Source organism: Oncorhynchus gorbuscha, linkage group LG04 (genome assembly GCF_021184085.1).
Source record: "Oncorhynchus gorbuscha isolate QuinsamMale2020 ecotype Even-year linkage group LG04, OgorEven_v1.0, whole genome shotgun sequence".
In the NCBI taxonomy this organism is placed as follows: Eukaryota; Metazoa; Chordata; class Actinopteri; order Salmoniformes; family Salmonidae; genus Oncorhynchus; species Oncorhynchus gorbuscha.
In genome coordinates this window covers 21,727,623-21,753,188 of record NC_060176.1, presented here as the reverse complement: position 1 = coordinate 21,753,188, position 25,566 = coordinate 21,727,623, and the positions used below count along the sequence as shown (strand labels likewise).

At 37.1% G+C, this 25,566-nt stretch overlaps 1 long non-coding RNA gene and 16 other non-coding genes across 17 annotated transcripts; 1 reads left to right on the top strand and 16 right to left on the bottom strand.

The window, feature by feature from the left end:
• Positions 1-811: 811 nt before the first annotated feature.
• Positions 812-4,939, top strand: LOC124033148. Its single transcript, XR_006838322.1, has 3 exons — positions 812-876; positions 2,861-2,921; positions 4,905-4,939. It is a non-coding gene; the product is annotated as an uncharacterized LOC124033148 (long non-coding RNA).
• On the bottom strand, positions 1,470-1,542 carry trnaf-gaa. Its single transcript has one exon. It is a non-coding gene; the product is annotated as a tRNA-Phe (tRNA).
• On the bottom strand, positions 3,515-3,587 carry trnaf-gaa. The gene has a single exon. It is a non-coding gene; the product is annotated as a tRNA-Phe (tRNA).
• A 613-nt stretch (positions 4,940-5,552) lies between the features above and the next one.
• trnaf-gaa lies at positions 5,553-5,625 on the bottom strand. Its single transcript has one exon. It is a non-coding gene; the product is annotated as a tRNA-Phe (tRNA).
• Positions 5,626-7,062: 1,437 nt separating this feature from the next.
• Positions 7,063-7,135, bottom strand: trnaf-gaa. Its single transcript has one exon. It is a non-coding gene; the product is annotated as a tRNA-Phe (tRNA).
• A 1,441-nt stretch (positions 7,136-8,576) lies between these two features.
• Positions 8,577-8,649, bottom strand: trnaf-gaa. The gene has a single exon. It is a non-coding gene; the product is annotated as a tRNA-Phe (tRNA).
• A 1,453-nt stretch (positions 8,650-10,102) lies between these two features.
• On the bottom strand, positions 10,103-10,175 carry trnaf-gaa. Its single transcript has one exon. It is a non-coding gene; the product is annotated as a tRNA-Phe (tRNA).
• A 1,437-nt stretch (positions 10,176-11,612) lies between these two features.
• On the bottom strand, positions 11,613-11,685 carry trnaf-gaa. The gene has a single exon. It is a non-coding gene; the product is annotated as a tRNA-Phe (tRNA).
• Positions 11,686-13,122: 1,437 nt separating this feature from the next.
• On the bottom strand, positions 13,123-13,195 carry trnaf-gaa. The gene has a single exon. It is a non-coding gene; the product is annotated as a tRNA-Phe (tRNA).
• A 1,438-nt stretch (positions 13,196-14,633) lies between these two features.
• Positions 14,634-14,706, bottom strand: trnaf-gaa. The gene has a single exon. It is a non-coding gene; the product is annotated as a tRNA-Phe (tRNA).
• A 1,439-nt stretch (positions 14,707-16,145) lies between these two features.
• On the bottom strand, positions 16,146-16,218 carry trnaf-gaa. The gene has a single exon. It is a non-coding gene; the product is annotated as a tRNA-Phe (tRNA).
• A 1,439-nt stretch (positions 16,219-17,657) lies between these two features.
• On the bottom strand, positions 17,658-17,730 carry trnaf-gaa. Its single transcript has one exon. It is a non-coding gene; the product is annotated as a tRNA-Phe (tRNA).
• Positions 17,731-19,175: 1,445 nt separating this feature from the next.
• On the bottom strand, positions 19,176-19,248 carry trnaf-gaa. Its single transcript has one exon. It is a non-coding gene; the product is annotated as a tRNA-Phe (tRNA).
• A 1,972-nt stretch (positions 19,249-21,220) lies between these two features.
• On the bottom strand, positions 21,221-21,293 carry trnaf-gaa. The gene has a single exon. It is a non-coding gene; the product is annotated as a tRNA-Phe (tRNA).
• Positions 21,294-22,732: 1,439 nt separating this feature from the next.
• On the bottom strand, positions 22,733-22,805 carry trnaf-gaa. Its single transcript has one exon. It is a non-coding gene; the product is annotated as a tRNA-Phe (tRNA).
• Positions 22,806-24,251: 1,446 nt separating this feature from the next.
• Positions 24,252-24,324, bottom strand: trnaf-gaa. The gene has a single exon. It is a non-coding gene; the product is annotated as a tRNA-Phe (tRNA).
• Positions 24,325-25,269: 945 nt separating this feature from the next.
• On the bottom strand, positions 25,270-25,342 carry trnaf-gaa. Its single transcript has one exon. It is a non-coding gene; the product is annotated as a tRNA-Phe (tRNA).
• Between the last annotated feature and the right edge of the window lie 224 nt (positions 25,343-25,566).

Genomic DNA, 25,566 nt, shown 5'->3' with positions numbered 1-25,566 from the left:
TTAACACATTATTTGAAAACAAAGTTTCCTTTTATTTTGTGAATTGATAACTGAATGTAGGTATCATTTCTATTGCATAAAGGCTTTTAGAAATATTTTTAATTTGTGGTTTACCTTCGCTGAATTGGCCACATGTAAAACATAGCAGAGGATGGTTTCGATCCATCGACCTCTGGGTTATGGGCCCAGCACGCTTCCGCTGCGCCACTCTGCTATCTGGTAGTAGTTGGAGGGGATGTAGCCTTTGTAACGCAGTAAAATCTTTGAAATTGTTGTATGTTGCGTTTATATTATTATTCAGTGTAGTTTATACAATGGAGCATTCAAAGACTGACATTAATAGATCAAAATGTGATTAGAGCACATTAGAACACACACAAGCATAAGTAAGTGCATGTGTATTCAATATCAACAGCTAGCTAGCTGAAGCGGTGGTGAAGTAATTTCAAAGTATCTCATTTTAGCTAGCTGGGTGTGACAAAACAAAGGCCTAATATAAAATCACACAATAATTTCAGCCTAGTATGGAAATATTGGGGCTGACAGATTATTTTGATGATAATGTGACAAACTATTCCGAATATCTGTCAAGGAGAGCAGGAAATGTGGAAACAAATATGCTTGAAGGAAATGAGACTCCTTCACTCAAGCATCATTTATGCAAATGACATTTAGGCTACAAGGGATTAATCACAAATTAAATGTGTAAAGTAGTACAAATACATGTACAGTAGCTAGTTGTGCTAGACATTTTATCGATAAAAGGATATGTAGCATATTGTTTTTAAATATTTGCATGCTTTTCTCCTCCCAGTAAAAAACAGCTGATTCAAAGGGGGTGTAGCGGATCTCAAAACTCTTCTGCGAAGGACTCAGGTAGGATACTCTTGTGCTTCCTCTCTGGGAGAAGGCTCCTCTGTTGGCCTTTTCTCAATTAGATTTGCTCAAGGCCTGCGTCCTCTCTTCTATGTCCTCTCTCGCCTTCTATTGAAAAAGTTAAAATTACATTTACAGTGTTGGATCCCAAAATAAATGTGTAATGTCATTAAAACAAATTGAGTCAGACGTGAAAGACAAATTGGAATTCGTAGCATATCATACGTTTAGCAAAATCTTAACATATTGTACATTTTGCCAATTTGTAGTGTATTGTACGTTTTGGAAATTCTTAACATCATACAAATTGTAATTCATATCATATGAAATGGATGATGGACATTCCTAAATAATACATACAAAATTAAATGTAACATATCATTTTAAATGGAGTATCTTTGATATACATACAGAATAATATGAAATGCTCTGAGTATAGGTTGGGTCACGGAGAAAGGATGGAGGAGTTGAGGAGAGTTTAGGGTTTTGTCCAACCCATAATCTCCCAACTAAATGTTCCCTTTGAACCTGTGTTTCCAACCAGCTGCCCCCCATTTTCAGGCCAAATTTAGAAGTCTCGCAGAATGAACACTTGCCGAAACCCGGGATCGAACCAGGGACCTTTAGATCTTCAGTCTAACGCTCTCCCAACTGAGCTATTTCGGCCACCCTGTTAAAAATATTATCTCTCATTCTTTTCTAAAGTGTCTTGTTAGCTGGCTGATTTATTTAGTTGACTTTAGGATATTTTCTATTAATCTTTCTCGAACAGCGCATGACAAATGCTCCCACATGGATGGAATAATCACGTCCTTTTCCAAACTGCTAGAAGACAATGCTTCCACCTGCTGGTGACAAACTCACACATACGTTTAGTTATTATTAGGCGAACCTTTACGTGATTACATGTACGAAAAGGAGCCTCAGTTGATCTGGAGTCATCTTGCTAACAGACACAGGCTCTCAATGTGTAATGGAAGTTCAAGAACTGCTCAGATAAAATGACCTGTTATTTCATCCATTGTCCATGAGAGGGTGGTTGTGTTTACCCTTCAGGATGATGCAATATTAACGTGGTCTAAAACTCAACCATTCTATTAGTGGTCTAACTCAACCATTCTATTAGTTATAGTTTATGTATAAGTTATCTTATTGCTTACAAACACCATATTAACACATTATTTGAAAACAAAGTTTCCTTTTATTTTGTGAATTGATAACTGAATGTAGGTATCATTTCTATTGCATAAAGGCTTTTAGAAATATTTTTAATTTGTGGTTTACCTTCGCTGAATTGGCCACATGTAAAACATAGCAGAGGATGGTTTCGATCCATCGACCTCTGGGTTATGGGCCCAGCACGCTTCCGCTGCGCCACTCTGCTATCTGGTAGTAGTTGGAGGGGATGTAGCCTTTGTAACGCAGTAAAATCTTTGAAATTGTTGTATGTTGCGTTTATATTATTATTCAGTGTAGTTTATACAATGGAGCATTCAAAGACTGACATTAATAGATCAAAATGTGATTAGAGCACATTAGAACACACACAAGCATAAGTAAGTGCATGTGTATTCAATATCAACAGCTAGCTAGCTGAAGCGGTGGTGAAGTAATTTCAAAGTATCTCATTTTAGCTAGCTGGGTGTGACAAAACAAAGGCCTAATATAAAATCACACAATAATTTCAGCCTAGTATGGAAATATTGGGGCTGACAGATTATTTTGATGATAATGTGACAAACTATTCCGAATATCTGTCAAGGAGAGCAGGAAATGTGGAAACAAATATGCTTGAAGGAAATGAGACTCCTTCACTCAAGCATCATTTATGCAAATGACATTTAGGCTACAAGGGATTAATCACAAATTAAATGTGTAAAGTAGTACAAATACATGTACAGTAGCTAGTTGTGCTAGACATTTTATCGATAAAAGGATATGTAGCATATTGTTTTTAAATATTTGCATGCTTTTCTCCTCCCAGTAAAAAACAGCTGATTCAAAGGGGTGTAGCGGATCTCAAAACTCTTCTGCGAAGGACTCAGGTAGGATACTCTTGTGCTTCCTCTCTGGGAGAAGGCTCCTCTGTTGGCCTTTTCTCAATTAGATTTGCTCAAGGCCTGCGTCCTCTCTTCTATGTCCTCTCTCGCCTTCTATTGAAAAAGTTAAAATTACATTTACAGTGTTGGATCCCAAAATAAATGTGTAATGTCATTAAAACAAATTGAGTCAGACGTGAAAGACAAATTGGAATTCGTAGCATATCATACGTTTAGCAAAATCTTAACATATTGTACATTTTGCCAATTTGTAGTGTATTGTACGTTTTGGAAATTCTTAACATCATACAAATTGTAATTCATATCATATGAAATGGATGATGGACATTCCTAAATAATACATACAAAATTAAATGTAACATATCATTTTAAATGGAGTATCTTTGATATACATACAGAATAATATGAAATGCTCTGAGTATAGGTTGGGTCACGGAGAAAGGATGGAGGAGTTGAGGAGAGTTTAGGGTTTTGTCCAACCCATAATCTCCCAACTAAATGTTCCCTTTGAACCTGTGTTTCCAACCAGCTGCCCCCCATTTTCAGGCCAAATTTAGAAGTCTCGCAAAATGAACACTTGCCGAAACCCGGGATCGAACCAGGGACCTTTAGATCTTCAGTCTAACGCTCTCCCAACTGAGCTATTTCGGCCACCCTGTTAAAAATATTATCTCTCATTCTTTTCTAAAGTGTCTTGTTAGCTGGCTGATTTATTTAGTTGACTTTAGGATATTTTCTATTAATCTTTCTCGAACAGCGCATGACAAATGCTCCCACATGGATGGAATAATCACGTCCTTTTCCAAACTGCTAGAAGACAATGCTTCCACCTGCTGGTGACAAACTCACACATACGTTTAGTTATTATTAGGCGAACCTTTACGTGATTACATGTACGAAAAGGAGCCTCAGTTGATCTGGAGTCATCTTGCTAACAGACACAGGCTCTCAATGTGTAATGGAAGTTCAAGAACTGCTCAGATAAAATGACCTGTTATTTCATCCATTGTCCATGAGAGGGTGGTTGTGTTTACCCTTCAGGATGATGCAATATTAACGTGGTCTAAAACTCAACCATTCTATTAGTGGTCTAACTCAACCATTCTATTAGTTATAGTTTATGTATAAGTTATCTTATTGCTTACAAACACCATATTAACACATTATTTGAAAACAAAGTTTCCTTTTATTTTGTGAATTGATAACTGAATGTAGGTATCATTTCTATTGCATAAAGGCTTTTAGAAATATTTTTAATTTGTGGTTTACCTTCGCTGAATTGGCCACATGTAAAACATAGCAGAGGATGGTTTCGATCCATCGACCTCTGGGTTATGGGCCCAGCACGCTTCCGCTGCGCCACTCTGCTATCTGGTAGTAGTTGGAGGGGATGTAGCCTTTGTAACGCAGTAAAATCTTTGAAATTGTTGTATGTTGCGTTTATATTATTATTCAGTGTAGTTTATACAATGGAGCATTCAAAGACTGACATTAATAGATCAAAATGTGATTGAGCACATTAGAACACACACAAGCATAAGTAAGTGCATGTGTATTCAATATCAACAGCTAGCTAGCTGAAGCGGTGGTGAAGTAATTTCAAAGTATCTCATTTTAGCTAGCTGGGTGTGACAAAACAAAGGCCTAATATAAAATCACACAATAATTTCAGCCTAGTATGGAAATATTGGGGCTGACAGATTATTTTGATGATAATGTGACAAACTATTCCGAATATCTGTCAAGGAGAGCAGGAAATGTGGAAACAAATATGCTTGAAGGAAATGAGACTCCTTCACTCAAGCATCATTTATGCAAATGACATTTAGGCTACAAGGGATTAATCACAAATTAAATGTGTAAAGTAGTACAAATACATGTACAGTAGCTAGTTGTGCTAGACATTTTATCGATAAAAGGATATGTAGCATATTGTTTTTAAATATTTGCATGCTTTTCTCCTCCCAGTAAAAAACAGCTGATTCAAAGGGGTGTAGCGGATCTCTTCTGCGAAGGACTCAGGTAGGATACTCTTGTGCTTCCTCTCTGGGAGAAGGCTCCTCTGTTGGCCTTTTCTCAATTAGATTTGCTCAAGGCCTGCGTCCTCTCTTCTATGTCCTCTCTCGCCTTCTATTGAAAAAGTTAAAATTACATTTACAGTGTTGGATCCCAAAATAAATGTGTAATGTCATTAAAACAAATTGAGTCAGACGTGAAAGACAAATTGGAATTCGTAGCATATCATACGTTTAGCAAAATCTTAACATATTGTACATTTTGCCAATTTGTAGTGTATTGTACGTTTTGGAAATTCTTAACATCATACAAATTGTAATTCATATCATATGAAATGGATGATGGACATTCCTAAATAATACATACAAAATTAAATGTAACATATCATTTTAAATGGAGTATCTTTGATATACATACAGAATAATATGAAATGCTCTGAGTATAGGTTGGGTCACGGAGAAAGGATGGAGGAGTTGAGGAGAGTTTAGGGTTTTGTCCAACCCATAATCTCCCAACTAAATGTTCCCTTTGAACCTGTGTTTCCAACCAGCTGCCCCCCCATTTTCAGGCCAAATTTAGAAGTCTCGCAAAATGAACACTTGCCGAAACCCGGGATCGAACCAGGGACCTTTAGATCTTCAGTCTAACGCTCTCCCAACTGAGCTATTTCGGCCACCCTGTTAAAAATATTATCTCTCATTCTTTTCTAAAGTGTCTTGTTAGCTGGCTGATTTATTTAGTTGACTTTAGGATATTTTCTATTAATCTTTGGCCACATGTAAAACATAGCAGAGGATGGTTTCGATCCATCGACCTCTGGGTTATGGGCCCAGCACGCTTTTCGCTGCGCCACTCTGCTATCTGGTAGTAGTTGGAGGGGATGTAGCCTTTGTAACGCAGTAAAATCTTTGAAATTGTTGTATGTTGCGTTTATATTATTATTCAGTGTAGTTTATACAATGGAGCATTCAAAGACTGACATTAATAGATCAAATGTGATTAGAGCACATTAGAACACACACAAGCATAAGTAAGTGCATGTGTATTCAATATCAACAGCTAGCTAGCTGAAGCGGTGGTGAAGTAATTTCAAAGTATCTCATTTTAGCTAGCTGGGTGTGACAAAACAAAGGCCTAATATAAAATCACACAATAATTTCAGCCTAGTATGGAAATATTGGGGCTGACAGATTATTTTGATGATAATGTGACAAACTATTCCGAATATCTGTCAAGGAGAGCAGGAAATGTGGAAACAAATATGCTTGAAGGAAATGAGACTCCTTCACTCAAGCATCATTTATGCAAATGACATTTAGGCTACAAGGGATTAATCACAAATTAAATGTGTAAAGTAGTACAAATACATGTACAGTAGCTAGTTGTGCTAGACATTTTATCGATAAAAGGATATGTAGCATATTGTTTTTAAATATTTGCATGCTTTTCTCCTCCCAGTAAAAAACAGCTGATTCAAAGGGGTGTAGCATCTCAAAACTCTTCTGCGAAGGACTCAGGTAGGATACTCTTGTGCTTCCTCTCTGGGAGAAGGCTCCTCTGTTGGCCTTTTCTCAATTAGATTTGCTCAAGGCCTGCGTCCTCTCTTCTATGTCCTCTCTCGCCTTCTATTGAAAAAGTTAAAATTACATTTACAGTGTTGGATCCCAAAATAAATGTGTAATGTCATTAAAACAAATTGAGTCAGACGTGAAAGACAAATTGGAATTCGTAGCATATCATACGTTTAGCAAAATCTTAACATATTGTACATTTTGCCAATTTGTAGTGTATTGTACGTTTTGGAAATTCTTAACATCATACAAATTGTAATTCATATCATATGAAATGGATGATGGACATTCCTAAATAATACATACAAAATTAAATGTAACATATCATTTTAAATGGAGTATCTTTGATATACATACAGAATAATATGAAATGCTCTGAGTATAGGTTGGGTCACGGAGAAAGGATGGAGGAGTTGAGGAGAGTTTAGGGTTTTGTCCAACCCATAATCTCCCAACTAAATGTTCCCTTTGAACCTGTGTTTCCAACCAGCTGCCCCCCATTTTCAGGCCAAATTTAGAAGTCTCGCAAAATGAACACTTGCCGAAACCCGGGATCGAACCAGGGACCTTTAGATCTTCAGTCTAACGCTCTCCCAACTGAGCTATTTCGGCCACCCTGTTAAAAATATTATCTCTCATTCTTTTCTAAAGTGTCTTGTTAGCTGGCTGATTTATTTAGTTGACTTTAGGATATTTTCTATTAATCTTTGGCCACATGTAAAACATAGCAGAGGATGGTTTCGATCCATCGACCTCTGGGTTATGGGCCCAGCACGCTCCGCTGCGCCACTCTGCTATCTGGTAGTAGTTGGAGGGGATGTAGCCTTTGTAACGCAGTAAAATCTTTGAAATTGTTGTATGTTGCGTTTATATTATTATTCAGTGTAGTTTATACAATGGAGCATTCAAAGACTGACATTAATAGATCAAAATGTGATTAGAGCACATTAGAACACACACAAGCATAAGTAAGTGCATGTGTATTCAATATCAACAGCTAGCTAGCTGAAGCGGTGGTGAAGTAATTTCAAAGTATCTCATTTTAGCTAGCTGGGTGTGACAAAACAAAGGCCTAATATAAAATCACACAATAATTTCAGCCTAGTATGGAAATATTGGGGCTGACAGATTATTTTGATGATAATGTGACAAACTATTCCGAATATCTGTCAAGGAGAGCAGGAAATGTGGAAACAAATATGCTTGAAGGAAATGAGACTCCTTCACTCAAGCATCATTTATGCAAATGACATTTAGGCTACAAGGGATTAATCACAAATTAAATGTGTAAAGTAGTACAAATACATGTACAGTAGCTAGTTGTGCTAGACATTTTATCGATAAAAGGATATGTAGCATATTGTTTTTAAATATTTGCATGCTTTTCTCCTCCCAGTAAAAAACAGCTGATTCAAGGGGTGTAGCGGATCTCAAAACTCTTCTGCGAAGGACTCAGGTAGGATACTCTTGTGCTTCCTCTCTGGGAGAAGGCTCCTCTGTTGGCCTTTTCTCAATTAGATTTGCTCAAGGCCTGCGTCCTCTCTTCTATGTCCTCTCTCGCCTTCTATTGAAAAAGTTAAAATTACATTTACAGTGTTGGATCCCAAAATAAATGTGTAATGTCATTAAAACAAATTGAGTCAGACGTGAAAGACAAATTGGAATTCGTAGCATATCATACGTTTAGCAAAATCTTAACATATTGTACATTTTGCCAATTTGTAGTGTATTGTACGTTTTGGAAATTCTTAACATCATACAAATTGTAATTCATATCATATGAAATGGATGATGGACATTCCTAAATAATACATACAAAATTAAATGTAACATATCATTTTAAATGGAGTATCTTTGATATACATACAGAATAATATGAAATGCTCTGAGTATAGGTTGGGTCACGGTGAAAAGAAGGAGGGAGAAGTGGGGGAGAGTTTAGGGTTTTGTCCAACCCATAATCTCCCAACTAAATGTTCCCTTTGAACCTGTGTTTCCAACCAGCTGCCCCCCATTTTCAGGCCAAATTTAGAAGTCTCGCAAAATGAACACTTGCCGAAACCCGGGATCGAACCAGGGACCTTTAGATCTTCAGTCTAACGCTCTCCCAACTGAGCTATTTCGGCCACCCTGTTAAAAATATTATCTCTCATTCTTTTCTAAAGTGTCTTGTTAGCTGGCTGATTTATTTAGTTGACTTTAGGATATTTTCTATTAATCTTTGGCCACATGTAAAACATAGCAGAGGATGGTTTCGATCCATCGACCTCTGGGTTATGGGCCCAGCACGCAGAGGATGGTTTCCCATCGCTGCGCCACTCTGCTATCTGGTAGTAGTTGGAGGGGATGTAGCCTTTGTAACGCAGTAAAATCTTTGAAATTGTTGTATGTTGCGTTTATATTATTATTCAGTGTAGTTTATACAATGGAGCATTCAAAGACTGACATTAATAGATCAAAATGTGATTAGAGCACATTAGAACACACACAAGCATAAGTAAGTGCATGTGTATTCAATATCAACAGCTAGCTAGCTGAAGCGGTGGTGAAGTAATTTCAAAGTATCTCATTTTAGCTAGCTGGGTGTGACAAAACAAAGGCCTAATATAAAATCACACAATAATTTCAGCCTAGTATGGAAATATTGGGGCTGACAGATTATTTTGATGATAATGTGACAAACTATTCCGAATATCTGTCAAGGAGAGCAGGAAATGTGGAAACAAATATGCTTGAAGGAAATGAGACTCCTTCACTCAAGCATCATTTATGCAAATGACATTTAGGCTACAAGGGATTAATCACAAATTAAATGTGTAAAGTAGTACAAATACATGTACAGTAGCTAGTTGTGCTAGACATTTTATCGATAAAAGGATATGTAGCATATTGTTTTTAAATATTTGCATGCTTTTCTCCTCCCAGTAAAAAACAGCTGATTCAAAGGGGTGTAGCGGATCTCAAAACTCTTCTGCGAAGGACTCAGGTAGGATACTCTTGTGCTTCCTCTCTGGGAGAAGGCTCCTCTGTTGGCCTTTTCTCAATTAGATTTGCTCAAGGCCTGCGTCCTCTCTTCTATGTCCTCTCTCGCCTTCTATTGAAAAAGTTAAAATTACATTTACAGTGTTGGATCCCAAAATAAATGTGTAATGTCATTAAAACAAATTGAGTCAGACGTGAAAGACAAATTGGAATTCGTAGCATATCATACGTTTAGCAAAATCTTAACATATTGTACATTTTGCCAATTTGTAGTGTATTGTACGTTTTGGAAATTCTTAACATCATACAAATTGTAATTCATATCATATGAAATGGATGATGGACATTCCTAAATAATACATACAAAATTAAATGTAACATATCATTTTAAATGGAGTATCTTTGATATACATACAGAATAATATGAAATGCTCTGAGTATAGGTTGGGTCACGGAGAAAGGATGGAGGAGTTGAGGAGAGTTTAGGGTTTTGTCCAACCCATAATCTCCCAACTAAATGTTCCCTTTGAACCTGTGTTTCCAACCAGCTGCCCCCCATTTTCAGGCCAAATTTAGAAGTCTCGCAAAATGAACACTTGCCGAAACCCGGGATCGAACCAGGGACCTTTAGATCTTCAGTCTAACGCTCTCCCAACTGAGCTATTTCGGCCACCCTGTTAAAAATATTATCTCTCATTCTTTTCTAAAGTGTCTTGTTAGCTGGCTGATTTATTTAGTTGACTTTAGGATATTTTCTATTAATCTTTGGCCACATGTAAAACATAGCAGAGGATGGTTTCGATCCATCGACCTCTGGGTTATGGGCCCAGCACGCTTCCGCTGCGCCACTCTGCTATCTGGTAGTAGTTGGAGGGGATGTAGCCTTTGTAACGCAGTAAAATCTTTGAAATTGTTGTATGTTGCGTTTATATTATTATTCAGTGTAGTTTATACAATGGAGCATTCAAAGACTGACATTAATAGATCAAAATGTGATTAGAGCACATTAGAACACACACAAGCATAAGTAAGTGCATGTGTATTCAATATCAACAGCTAGCTAGCTGAAGCGGTGGTGAAGTAATTTCAAAGTATCTCATTTTAGCTAGCTGGGTGTGACAAAACAAAGGCCTAATATAAAATCACACAATAATTTCAGCCTAGTATGGAAATATTGGGGCTGACAGATTATTTTGATGATAATGTGACAAACTATTCCGAATATCTGTCAAGGAGAGCAGGAAATGTGGAAACAAATATGCTTGAAGGAAATGAGACTCCTTCACTCAAGCATCATTTATGCAAATGACATTTAGGCTACAAGGGATTAATCACAAATTAAATGTGTAAAGTAGTACAAATACATGTACAGTAGCTAGTTGTGCTAGACATTTTATCGATAAAAGGATATGTAGCATATTGTTTTTAAATATTTGCATGCTTTTCCTCCCAGTAAAAAACAGCTGATTCAAAGGGGTGTAGCGGATCTCAAAACTCTTCTGCGAAGGACTCAGGTAGGATACTCTTGTGCTTCCTCTCTGGGAGAAGGCTCCTCTGTTGGCCTTTTCTCAATTAGATTTGCTCAAGGCCTGCGTCCTCTCTTCTATGTCCTCTCTCGCCTTCTATTGAAAAAGTTAAAATTACATTTACAGTGTTGGATCCCAAAATAAATGTGTAATGTCATTAAAACAAATTGAGTCAGACGTGAAAGACAAATTGGAATTCGTAGCATATCATACGTTTAGCAAAATCTTAACATATTGTACATTTTGCCAATTTGTAGTGTATTGTACGTTTTGGAAATTCTTAACATCATACAAATTGTAATTCATATCATATGAAATGGATGATGGACATTCCTAAATAATACATACAAAATTAAATGTAACATATCATTTTAAATGGAGTATCTTTGATATACATACAGAATAATATGAAATGCTCTGAGTATAGGTTGGGTCACGGAGAAAGGATGGAGGAGTTGAGGAGAGTTTAGGGTTTTGTCCAACCCATAATCTCCCAACTAAATGTTCCCTTTGAACCTGTGTTTCCAACCAGCTGCCCCCCATTTTCAGGCCAAATTTAGAAGTCTCGCAAAATGAACACTTGCCGAAACCCGGGATCGAACCAGGGACCTTTAGATCTTCAGTCTAACGCTCTCCCAACTGAGCTATTTCGGCCACCCTGTTAAAAATATTATCTCTCATTCTTTTCTAAAGTGTCTTGTTAGCTGGCTGATTTATTTAGTTGACTTTAGGATATTTTCTATTAATCTTTGGCCACATGTAAAACATAGCAGAGGATGGTTTCGATCCATCGACCTCTGGGTTATGGGCCCAGCACGCTTCCGCTGCGCCACTCTGCTATCTGGTAGTAGTTGGAGGGGATGTAGCCTTTGTAACGCAGTAAAATCTTTGAAATTGTTGTATGTTGCGTTTATATTATTATTGTGTAGTTTATACAATGGAGCATTCAAAGACTGACATTAATAGATCAAAATGTGATTAGAGCACATTAGAACACACACAAGCATAAGTAAGTGCATGTGTATTCAATATCAACAGCTAGCTAGCTGAAGCGGTGGTGAAGTAATTTCAAAGTATCTCATTTTAGCTAGCTGGGTGTGACAAAACAAAGGCCTAATATAAAATCACACAATAATTTCAGCCTAGTATGGAAATATTGGGGCTGACAGATTATTTTGATGATAATGTGACAAACTATTCCGAATATCTGTCAAGGAGAGCAGGAAATGTGGAAACAAATATGCTTGAAGGAAATGAGACTCCTTCACTCAAGCATCATTTATGCAAATGACATTTAGGCTACAAGGGATTAATCACAAATTAAATGTGTAAAGTAGTACAAATACATGTACAGTAGCTAGTTGTGCTAGACATTTTATCGATAAAAGGATATGTAGCATATTGTTTTTAAATATTTGCATGCTTTTCTCCTCCCAGTAAAAAACAGCTGATTCAAAGGGGTGTAGCGGATCTCAAAACTCTTCTGCGAAGGACTCAGGTAGGATACTCTTGTGCTTCCTCTCTGGGAGAAGGCTCCTCTGTTGGCCTTTTCTCAATTAGATTTGCTCAAGGCCTGCGTCCTCTCTTCTATGTCCTCTCTCGCCTTCTATTGAAAAAGTTAAAATTACATTTACAGTGTTGGATCCCAAAATAAATGTGTAATGTCATTAAAACAAATTGAGTCAGACGTGAAAGACAAATTGGAATTCGTAGCATATCATACGTTTAGCAAAATCTTAACATATTGTACATTTTGCCAATTTGTAGTGTATTGTACGTTTTGGAAATTCTTAACATCATACAAATTGTAATTCATATCATATGAAATGGATGATGGACATTCCTAAATAATACATACAAAATTAAATGTAACATATCATTTTAAATGGAGTATCTTTGATATACATACAGAATAATATGAAATGCTCTGAGTATAGGTTGGGTCACGGAGAAAGGATGGAGGAGTTGAGGAGAGTTTAGGGTTTTGTCCAACCCATAATCTCCCAACTAAATGTTCCCTTTGAACCTGTGTTTCCAACCAGCTGCCCCCCATTTTCAGGCCAAATTTAGAAGTCTCGCAAAATGAACACTTGCCGAAACCCGGGATCGAACCAGGGACCTTTAGATCTTCAGTCTAACGCTCTCCCAACTGAGCTATTTCGGCCACCCTGTTAAAAATATTATCTCTCATTCTTTTCTAAAGTGTCTTGTTAGCTGGCTGATTTATTTAGTTGACTTTAGGATATTTTCTATTAATCTTTGGCCACATGTAAAACATAGCAGAGGATGGTTTCGATCCATCGACCTCTGGGTTATGGGCCCAGCACGCTTCCGCTGCGCCACTCTGCTATCTGGTAGTAGTTGGAGGGGATGTAGCCTTTGTAACGCAGTAAAATCTTTGAAATTGTTGTATGTTGCGTTTATATTATTATTCAGTGTAGTTTATACAATGGAGCATTCAAAGACTGACATTAATAGATCAAAATGTGATTAGAGCACATTAGAACACACACAAGCATAAGTAAGTGCATGTGTATTCAATATCAACAGCTAGCTAGCTGAAGCGGTGGTGAAGTAATTTCAAAGTATCTCATTTTAGCTAGCTGGGTGTGACAAAACAAAGGCCTAATATAAAATCACACAATAATTTCAGCCTAGTATGGAAATATTGGGGCTGACAGATTATTTTGATGATAATGTGACAAACTATTCCGAATATCTGTCAAGGAGAGCAGGAAATGTGGAAACAAATATGCTTGAAGGAAATGAGACTCCTTCACTCAAGCATCATTTATGCAAATGACATTTAGGCTACAAGGGATTAATCACAAATTAAATGTGTAAAGTAGTACAAATACATGTACAGTAGCTAGTTGTGCTAGACATTTTATCGATAAAAGGATATGTAGCATATTGTTTTTAAATATTTGCATGCTTTTCTCCTCCCAGTAAAAAACAGCTGATTCAAAGGGGTGTAGCGGATCTCAAAACTCTTCTGCGAAGGACTCAGGTAGGATACTCTTGTGCTTCCTCTCTGGGAGAAGGCTCCTCTGTTGGCCTTTTCTCAATTAGATTTGCTCAAGGCCTGCGTCCTCTCTTCTATGTCCTCTCTCGCCTTCTATTGAAAAAGTTAAAATTACATTTACAGTGTTGGATCCCAAAATAAATGTGTAATGTCATTAAAACAAATTGAGTCAGACGTGAAAGACAAATTGGAATTCGTAGCATATCATACGTTTAGCAAAATCTTAACATATTGTACATTTTGCCAATTTGTAGTGTATTGTACGTTTTGGAAATTCTTAACATCATACAAATTGTAATTCATATCATATGAAATGGATGATGGACATTCCTAAATAATACATACAAAATTAAATGTAACATATCATTTTAAATGGAGTATCTTTGATATACATACAAATAATATGAAATGCTCTGAGTATAGGTTGGGTCACGGAGAAAGGATGGAGGAGTTGAGGAGAGTTTAGGGTTTTGTCCAACCCATAATCTCCCAACTAAATGTTCCCTTTGAACCTGTGTTTCCAACCAGCTGCCCCCCATTTTCAGGCCAAATTTAGAAGTCTCGCAAAATGAACACTTGCCGAAACCCGGGATCGAACCAGGGACCTTTAGATCTTCAGTCTAACGCTCTCCCAACTGAGCTATTTCGGCCACCCTGTTAAAAATATTATCTCTCATTCTTTTCTAAAGTGTCTTGTTAGCTGGCTGATTTATTTAGTTGACTTTAGGATATTTTCTATTAATCTTTGGCCACATGTAAAACATAGCAGAGGATGGTTTCGATCCATCGACCTCTGGGTTATGGGCCCAGCACGCTTCCGCTGCGCCACTCTGCTATCTGGTAGTAGTTGGAGGGGATGTAGCCTTTGTAACGCAGTAAAATCTTTGAAATTGTTGTATGTTGCGTTTATATTATTATTCAGTGTAGTTTATACAATGGAGCATTCAAAGACTGACATTAATAGATCAAAATGTGATTAGAGCACATTAGAACACACACAAGCATAAGTAAGTGCATGTGTATTCAATATCAACAGCTAGCTAGCTGAAGCGGTGGTGAAGTAATTTCAAAGTATCTCATTTTAGCTAGCTGGGTGTGACAAAACAAAGGCCTAATATAAAATCACACAATAATTTCAGCCTAGTATGGAAATATTGGGGCTGACAGATTATTTTGATGATAATGTGACAAACTATTCCGAATATCTGTCAAGGAGAGCAGGAAATGTGGAAACAAATATGCTTGAAGGAAATGAGACTCCTTCACTCAAGCATCATTTATGCAAATGACATTTAGGCTACAAGGGATTAATCACAAATTAAATGTGTAAAGTAGTACAAATACATGTACAGTAGCTAGTTGTGCTAGACATTTTATCGATAAAAGGATATGTAGCATATTGTTTTTAAATATTTGCATGCTTTTCTCCTCCCAGTAAAAAACAGCTGATTCAAAGGGGGTGTAGCGGATCTCAAAACTCTTCTGCGAAGGACTCAGGTAGGATACTCTTGTGCTTCCTCTCTGGGAGAAGGCTCCTCTGTTGGCCTTTTCTCAATTAGATTTGCTCAAGGCCTGCGTCCTCTCTTCTATGTCCTCTCTCGCCTTCTATTGAAAAAGTTAAAATTACATTTACAGTGTTGGATCCCAAAATAAATGTGTAATGTCATTAAAACAAATTGAGTCAGACGTGAAAGACAAATTGGAATTCGTAGCATATCATACGTTTAGCAAAATCTTAACATATTGTACATTTTGCCAATTTGTAGTGTATTGTACGTTTTGGAAATTCTTAACATCATACAAATTGTAATTCATATCATATGAAATGGATGATGGACATTCCTAAATAATACATACAAAATTAAATGTAACATATCATTTTAAATGGAGTATCTTTATATACATACAGAATAATATGAAATGCTCTGAGTATAGGTTGGGTCACGGAGAAAGGATGGAGGAGTTGAGGAGAGTTTAGGGTTTTGTCCAACCCATAATCTCCCAACTAAATGTTCCCTTTGAACCTGTGTTTCCAACCAGCTGCCCCCCATTTTCAGGCCAAATTTAGAAGTCTCGCAAAATGAACACTTGCCGAAACCCGGGATCGAACCAGGGACCTTTAGATCTTCAGTCTAACGCTCTCCCAACTGAGCTATTTCGGCCACCCTGTTAAAAATATTATCTCTCATTCTTTTCTAAAGTGTCTTGTTAGCTGGCTGATTTATTTAGTTGACTTTAGGATATTTTCTATTAATCTTTGGCCACATGTAAAACATAGCAGAGGATGGTTTCGATCCATCGACCTCTGGGTTATGGGCCCAGCACGCTTCCGCTGCGCCACTCTGCTATCTGGTAGTAGTTGGAGGGGATGTAGCCTTTGTAACGCAGTAAAATCTTTGAAATTGTTGTATGTTGCGTTTATATTATTATTCAGTGTAGTTTATACAATGGAGCATTCAAAGACTGACATTAATAGATCAAAATGTGATTAGAGCACATTAGAACACACACAAGCATAAGTAAGTGCATGTGTATTCAATATCAACAGCTAGCTAGCTGAAGCGGTGGTGAAGTAATTTCAAAGTATCTCATTTTAGCTAGCTGGGTGTGACAAAACAAAGGCCTAATATAAAATCACACAATAATTTCAGCCTAGTATGGAAATATTGGGGCTGACAGATTATTTTGATGATAATGTGACAAACTATTCCGAATATCTGTCAAGGAGAGCAGGAAATGTGGAAACAAATATGCTTGAAGGAAATGAGACTCCTTCACTCAAGCATCATTTATGCAAATGACATTTAGGCTACAAGGGATTAATCACAAATTAAATGTGTAAAGTAGTACAAATACATGTACAGTAGCTAGTTGTGCTAGACATTTTATCGATAAAAGGATATGTAGCATATTGTTTTTAAATATTTGCATGCTTTTCTCCTCCCAGTAAAAAACAGCTGATTCAAAGGGGTGTAGCGGATCTCAAAACTCTTCTGCGAAGGACTCAGGTAGGATACTCTTGTGCTTCCTCTCTGGGAGAAGGCTCCTCTGTTGGCCTTTTCTCAATTAGATTTGCTCAAGGCCTGCGTCCTCTCTTCTATGTCCTCTCTCGCCTTCTATTGAAAAAGTTAAAATTACATTTACAGTGTTGGATCCCAAAATAAATGTGTAATGTCATTAAAACAAATTGAGTCAGACGTGAAAGACAAATTGGAATTCGTAGCATATCATACGTTTAGCAAAATCTTAACATATTGTACATTTTGCCAATTTGTAGTGTATTGTACGTTTTGGAAATTCTTAACATCATACAAATTGTAATTCATATCATATGAAATGGATGATGGACATTCCTAAATAATACATACAAAATTAAATGTAACATATCATTTTAAATGGAGTATCTTTGATATACATACAGAATAATATGAAATGCTCTGAGTATAGGTTGGGTCACGGAGAAAGGATGGAGGAGTTGAGGAGAGTTTAGGGTTTTGTCCAACCCATAATCTCCCAACTAAATGTTCCCTTTGAACCTGTGTTTCCAACCAGCTGCCCCCCATTTTCAGGCCAAATTTAGAAGTCTCGCAAAATGAACACTTGCCGAAACCCGGGATCGAACCAGGGACCTTTAGATCTTCAGTCTAACGCTCTCCCAACTGAGCTATTTCGGCCACCCTGTTAAAAATATTATCTCTCATTCTTTTCTAAAGTGTCTTGTTAGCTGGCTGATTTATTTAGTTGACTTTAGGATATTTTCTATTAATCTTTGGCCACATGTAAAACATAGCAGAGGATGGTTTCGATCCATCGACCTCTGGGTTATGGGCCCAGCACGCTTCCGCTGCGCCACTCTGCTATCTGGTAGTAGTTGGAGGGGATGTAGCCTTTGTAACGCAGCAGTAAAAAATCTTTGAAATTGTTGTATGTTGCGTTTATATTATTATTCAGTGTAGTTTATACAATGGAGCATTCAAAGACTGACATTAATAGATCAAAATGTGATTAGAGCACATTAGAACACACACAAGCATAAGTAAGTGCATGTGTATTCAATATCAACAGCTAGCTAGCTGAAGCGGTGGTGAAGTAATTTCAAAGTATCTCATTTTAGCTAGCTGGGTGTGACAAAACAAAGGCCTAATATAAAATCACACAATAATTTCAGCCTAGTATGGAAATATTGGGGCTGACAGATTATTTTGATGATAATGTGACAAACTATTCCGAATATCTGTCAAGGAGAGCAGGAAATGTGGAAACAAATATGCTTGAAGGAAATGAGACTCCTTCACTCAAGCATCATTTATGCAAATGACATTTAGGCTACAAGGGATTAATCACAAATTAAATGTGTAAAGTAGTACAAATACATGTACAGTAGCTAGTTGTGCTAGACATTTTATCGATAAAAGGATATGTAGCATATTGTTTTTAAATATTTGCATGCTTTTCTCCTCCCAGTAAAAAACAGCTGATTCAAAGGGGGTGTAGCGGATCTCAAAACTCTTCTGCGAAGGACTCAGGTAGGATACTCTTGTGCTTCCTCTCTGGGAGAAGGCTCCTCTGTTGGCCTTTTCTCAATTAGATTTGCTCAAGGCCTGCGTCCTCTCTTCTATGTCCTCTCTCGCCTTCTATTGAAAAAGTTAAAATTACATTTACAGTGTTGGATCCCAAAATAAATGTGTAATGTCATTAAAACAAATTGAGTCAGACGTGAAAGACAAATTGGAATTCGTAGCATATCATACGTTTAGCAAAATCTTAACATATTGTACATTTTGCCAATTTGTAGTGTATTGTACGTTTTGGAAATTCTTAACATCATACAAATTGTAATTCATATCATATGAAATGGATGATGGACATTCCTAAATAATACATACAAAATTAAATGTAACATATCATTTTAAATGGAGTATCTTTGATATACATACAGAATAATATGAAATGCTCTGAGTATAGGTTGGGTCACGGAGAAAGGATGGAGGAGTTGAGGAGAGTTTAGGGTTTTGTCCAACCCATAATCTCCCAACTAAATGTTCCCTTTGAACCTGTGTTTCCAACCAGCTGCCCCCCATTTTCAGGCCAAATTTAGAAGTCTCGCAAAATGAACACTTGCCGAAACCCGGGATCGAACCAGGGACCTTTAGATCTTCAGTCTAACGCTCTCCCAACTGAGCTATTTCGGCCACCCTGTTAAAAATATTATCTCTCATTCTTTTCTAAAGTGTCTTGTTAGCTGGCTGATTTATTTAGTTGACTTTAGGATATTTTCTATTAATCTTTCTCGAACAGCGCATGACAAATGCTCCCACATGGATGGAATAATCACGTCCTTTTCCAAACTGCTAGAAGACAATGCTTCCACCTGCTGGTGACAAACTCACACATACGTTTAGTTATTATTAGGCGAACCTTTACGTGATTACATGTACGAAAAGGAGCCTCAGTTGATCTGGAGTCATCTTGCTAACAGACACAGGCTCTCAATGTGTAATGGAAGTTCAAGAACTGCTCAGATAAAATGACCTGTTATTTCATCCATTGTCCATGAGAGGGTGGTTGTGTTTACCCTTCAGGATGATGCAATATTAACGTGGTCTAAAACTCAACCATTCTATTAGTGGTCTAACTCAACCATTCTATTAGTTATAGTTTATGTATAAGTTATCTTATTGCTTACAAACACCATATTAACACATTATTTGAAAACAAAGTTTCCTTTTATTTTGTGAATTGATAACTGAATGTAGGTATCATTTCTATTGCATAAAGGCTTTTAGAAATATTTTTAATTTGTGGTTTACCTTCGCTGAATTGGCCACATGTAAAACATAGCAGAGGATGGTTTCGATCCATCGACCTCTGGGTTATGGGCCCAGCACGCTTCCGCTGCGCCACTCTGCTATCTGGTAGTAGTTGGAGGGGATGTAGCCTTTGTAACGCAGTAAAATCTTTGAAATTGTTGTATGTTGCGTTTATATTATTATTCAGTGTAGTTTATACAATGGAGCATTCAAAGACTGACATTAATAGATCAAAATGTGATTAGAGCACATTAGAACACACACAAGCATAAGTAAGTGCATGTGTATTCAATATCAACAGCTAGCTAGCTGAAGCGGTGGTGAAGTAATTTCAAAGTATCTCATTTTAGCTAGCTGGGTGTGACAAAACAAAGGCCTAATATAAAATCACACAATAATTTCAGCCTAGTATGGAAATATTGGGGCTGACAGATTATTTTGATGATAATGTGACAAACTATTCCGAATATCTGTCAAGGAGAGCAGGAAATGTGGAAACAAATATGCTTGAAGGAAATGAGACTCCTTCACTCAAGCATCATTTATGCAAATGACATTTAGGCTACAAGGGATTAATCACAAATTAAATGTGTAAAGTAGTACAAATACATGTACAGTAGCTAGTTGTGCTAGACATTTTATCGATAAAAGGATATGTAGCATATTGTTTTTAAATATTTGCATGCTTTTCTCCTCCCAGTAAAAAACAGCTGATTCAAAGGGGTGTAGCGGATCTCAAAACTCTTCTGCGAAGGACTCAGGTAGGATACTCTTGTGCTTCCTCTCTGGGAGAAGGCTCCTCTGTTGGCCTTTTCTCAATTAGATTTGCTCAAGGCCTGCGTCCTCTCTTCTATGTCCTCTCTCGCCTTCTATTGAAAAAGTTAAAATTACATTTACAGTGTTGGATCCCAAAATAAATGTGTAATGTCATTAAAACAAATTGAGTCAGACGTGAAAGACAAATTGGAATTCGTAGCATATCATACGTTTAGCAAAATCTTAACATATTGTACATTTTGCCAATTTGTAGTGTATTGTACGTTTTGGAAATTCTTAACATCATACAAATTGTAATTCATATCATATGAAATGGATGATGGACATTCCTAAATAATACATACAAAATTAAATGTAACATATCATTTTAAATGGAGTATCTTTGATATACATACAGAATAATATGAAATGCTCTGAGTATAGGTTGGGTCACGGAGAAAGGATGGAGGAGTTGAGGAGAGTTTAGGGTTTTGTCCAACCCATAATCTCCCAACTAAATGTTCCCTTTGAACCTGTGTTTCCAACCAGCTGCCCCCCATTTTCAGGCCAAATTTAGAAGTCTCGCAAAATGAACACTTGCCGAAACCCGGGATCGAACCAGGGACCTTTAGATCTTCAGTCTAACGCTCTCCCAACTGAGCTATTTCGGCCACCCTGTTAAAAATATTATCTCTCATTCTTTTCTAAAGTGTCTTGTTAGCTGGCTGATTTATTTAGTTGACTTTAGGATATTTTCTATTAATCTTTGGCCACATGTAAAACATAGCAGAGGATGGTTTCGATCCATCGACCTCTGGGTTATGGGCCCAGCACGCTTCCGCTGCGCCACTCTGCTATCTGGTAGTAGTTGGAGGGGATGTAGCCTTTGTAACGCAGTAAAATCTTTGAAATTGTTGTATGTTGCGTTTATATTATTATTCAGTGTAGTTTATACAATGGAGCATTCAAAGACTGACATTAATAGATCAAAATGTGATTAGAGCACATTAGAACACACACAAGCATAAGTAAGTGCATGTGTATTCAATATCAACAGCTAGCTAGCTGAAGCGGTGGTGAAGTAATTTCAAAGTATCTCATTTTAGCTAGCTGGGTGTGACAAAACAAAGGCCTAATATAAAATCACACAATAATTTCAGCCTAGTATGGAAATATTGGGGCTGACAGATTATTTTGATGATAATGTGACAAACTATTCCGAATATCTGTCAAGGAGAGCAGGAAATGTGGAAACAAATATGCTTGAAGGAAATGAGACTCCTTCACTCAAGCATCATTTATGCAAATGACATTTAGGCTACAAGGGATTAATCACAAATTAAATGTGTAAAGTAGTACAAATACATGTACAGTAGCTAGTTGTGCTAGACATTTTATCGATAAAAGGATATGTAGCATATTGTTTTTAAATATTTGCATGCTTTTCTCCTCCCAGTAAAAAACAGCTGATTCAAAGGGGTGTAGCGGATCTCAAAACTCTTCTGCGAAGGACTCAGGTAGGATACTCTTGTGCTTCCTCTCTGGGAGAAGGCTCCTCTGTTGGCCTTTTCTCAATTAGATTTGCTCAAGGCCTGCGTCCTCTCTTCTATGTCCTCTCTCGCCTTCTATTGAAAAAGTTAAAATTACATTTACAGTGTTGGATCCCAAAATAAATGTGTAATGTCATTAAAACAAATTGAGTCAGACGTGAAAGACAAATTGGAATTCGTAGCATATCATACGTTTAGCAAAATCTTAACATATTGTACATTTTGCCAATTTGTAGTGTATTGTACGTTTTGGAAATTCTTAACATCATACAAATTGTAATTCATATCATATGAAATGGATGATGGACATTCCTAAATAATACATACAAAATTAAATGTAACATATCATTTTAAATGGAGTATCTTTGATATACATACAGAATAATATGAAATGCTCTGAGTATAGGTTGGGTCACGGAGAAAGGATGGAGGAGTTGAGGAGAGTTTAGGGTTTTGTCCAACCCATAATCTCCCAACTAAATGTTCCCTTTGAACCTGTGTTTCCAACCAGCTGCCCCCCATTTTCAGGCCAAATTTAGAAGTCTCGCAAAATGAACACTTGCCGAAACCCGGGATCGAACCAGGGACCTTTAGATCTTCAGTCTAACGCTCTCCCAACTGAGCTATTTCGGCCACCCTGTTAAAAATATTATCTCTCATTCTTTTCTAAAGTGTCTTGTTAGCTGGCTGATTTATTTAGTTGACTTTAGGATATTTTCTATTAATCTTTGGCCACATGTAAAACATAGCAGAGGATGGTTTCGATCCATCGACCTCTGGGTTACCTGGGTTATGGCAGCACGCTTCCGCTGCGCCACTCTGCTATCTGGTAGTAGTTGGAGGGGATGTAGCCTTTGTAACGCAGTAAAATCTTTGAAATTGTTGTATGTTGCGTTTATATTATTATTCAGTGTAGTTTATACAATGGAGCATTCAAAGACTGACATTAATAGATCAAAATGTGATTAGAGCACATTAGAACACACACAAGCATAAGTAAGTGCATGTGTATTCAATATCAACAGCTAGCTAGCTGAAGCGGTGGTGAAGTAATTTCAAAGTATCTCATTTTAGCTAGCTGGGTGTGACAAAACAAAGGCCTAATATAAAATCACACAATAATTTCAGCCTAGTATGGAAATATTGGGGCTGACAGATTATTTTGATGATAATGTGACAAACTATTCCGAATATCTGTCAAGGAGAGCAGGAAATGTGGAAACAAATATGCTTGAAGGAAATGAGACTCCTTCACTCAAGCATCATTTATGCAAATGACATTTAGGCTACAAGGGATTAATCACAAATTAAATGTGTAAAGTAGTACAAATACATGTACAGTAGCTAGTTGTGCTAGACATTTTATCGATAAAAGGATATGTAGCATATTGTTTTTAAATATTTGCATGCTTTTCTCCTCCCAGTAAAAAACAGCTGATTCAAAGGGGGTGTAGCGGATCTCAAAACTCTTCTGCGAAGGACTCAGGTAGGATACTCTTGTGCTTCCTCTCTGGGAGAAGGCTCCTCTGTTGGCCTTTTCTCAATTAGATTTGCTCAAGGCCTGCGTCCTCTCTTCTATGTCCTCTCTCGCCTTCTATTGAAAAAGTTAAAATTACATTTACAGTGTTGGATCCCAAAATAAATGTGTAATGTCATTAAAACAAATTGAGTCAGACGTGAAAGACAAATTGGAATTCGTAGCATATCATACGTTTAGCAAAATCTTAACATATTGTACATTTTGCCAATTTGTAGTGTATTGTACGTTTTGGAAATTCTTAACATCATACAAATTGTAATTCATATCATATGAAATGGATGATGGACATTCCTAAATAATACATACAAAATTAAATGTAACATATCATTTTAAATGGAGTATCTTTGATATACATACAGAATAATATGAAATGCTCTGAGTATAGGTTGGGTCACGGAGAAAGGATGGAGGAGTTGAGGAGAGTTTAGGGTTTTGTCCAACCCATAATCTCCCAACTAAATGTTCCCTTTGAACCTGTGTTTCCAACCAGCTGCCCCCCATTTTCAGGCCAAATTTAGAAGTCTCGCAAAATGAACACTTGCCGAAACCCGGGATCGAACCAGGGACCTTTAGATCTTCAGTCTAACGCTCTCCCAACTGAGCTATTTCGGCCACCCTGTTAAAAATATTATCTCTCATTCTTTTCTAAAGTGTCTTGTTAGCTGGCTGATTTATTTAGTTGACTTTAGGATATTTTCTATTAATCTTTCTCGAACAGCGCATGACAAATGCTCCCACATGGATGGAATAATCACGTCCTTTTCCAAACTGCTAGAAGACAATGCTTCCACCTGCTGGTGACAAACTCACACATACGTTTAGTTATTATTAGGCGAACCTTTACGTGATTACATGTACGAAAAGGAGCCTCAGTTGATCTGGAGTCATCTTGCTAACAGACACAGGCTCTCAATGTGTAATGGAAGTTCAAGAACTGCTCAGATAAAATGACCTGTTATTTCATCCATTGTCCATGAGAGGGTGGTTGTGTTTACCCTTCAGATAAAATGATGCAATATTAACCATGAGAGGTGGTCTAAAATGCAATATTAATGTGGTCTCAACCATTCTATTAGTGGTCTAACTCAACCATTCTATTAGTTATAGTTTATGTATAAGTTATCTTATTGCTTACAAACACCATATTAACACATTATTTGAAAACAAAGTTTCCTTTTATTTTGTGAATTGATAAATTAATGTTTGTATCATTTCTATTGCATAAAGGCTTTTAGAAATATTTTTAATTTGTGGTTTACCTTCGCTGTATTGGCCACATGTAAAACATAGCAGAGGATGGTTTCGATCCATCGACCTCTGGGTTATGGGCCCAGCACGCTTCCGCTGCGCCACTCTGCTATCTGGTAGTAGTTGGAGGGGATGTAGCCTTTGTAACGCAGTAAAATCTTTGAAATTGTTGTATGTTGCGTTTATATTATTATTCAGTGTAGTTTATACAATGGAGCATTCAAAGACTGACATTAATAGATCAAAATGTGATTAGAGCATTCGGATATTGTCACGAACCAAATTTAGAACTCTCGCAAAAAAAGTTCCTGCCGAAACCCGGGATCGAACCAGGGACCTTTAGATCTTCAGTCTAACGCTCTCCCAACTGAGCTATTTCGGCAAACTTAAGCAGCTTGTGTGGTTGGCTGTCTGGTGTATTCAGCTGATTTTTTTTTTTTTTTCATTAATATTTTCTATTAATCTTTCTCCAATAGCGAGTGACAAATGCCTCCACATGGATGGAGTAATCACGCACACGTTCTTTTTGAAGCGTCCATCTGCTGGTCCCCTGACAAATTCAAATTAGGCTAACCCAATTACTGACGACAGCGACGAAAATGAGCC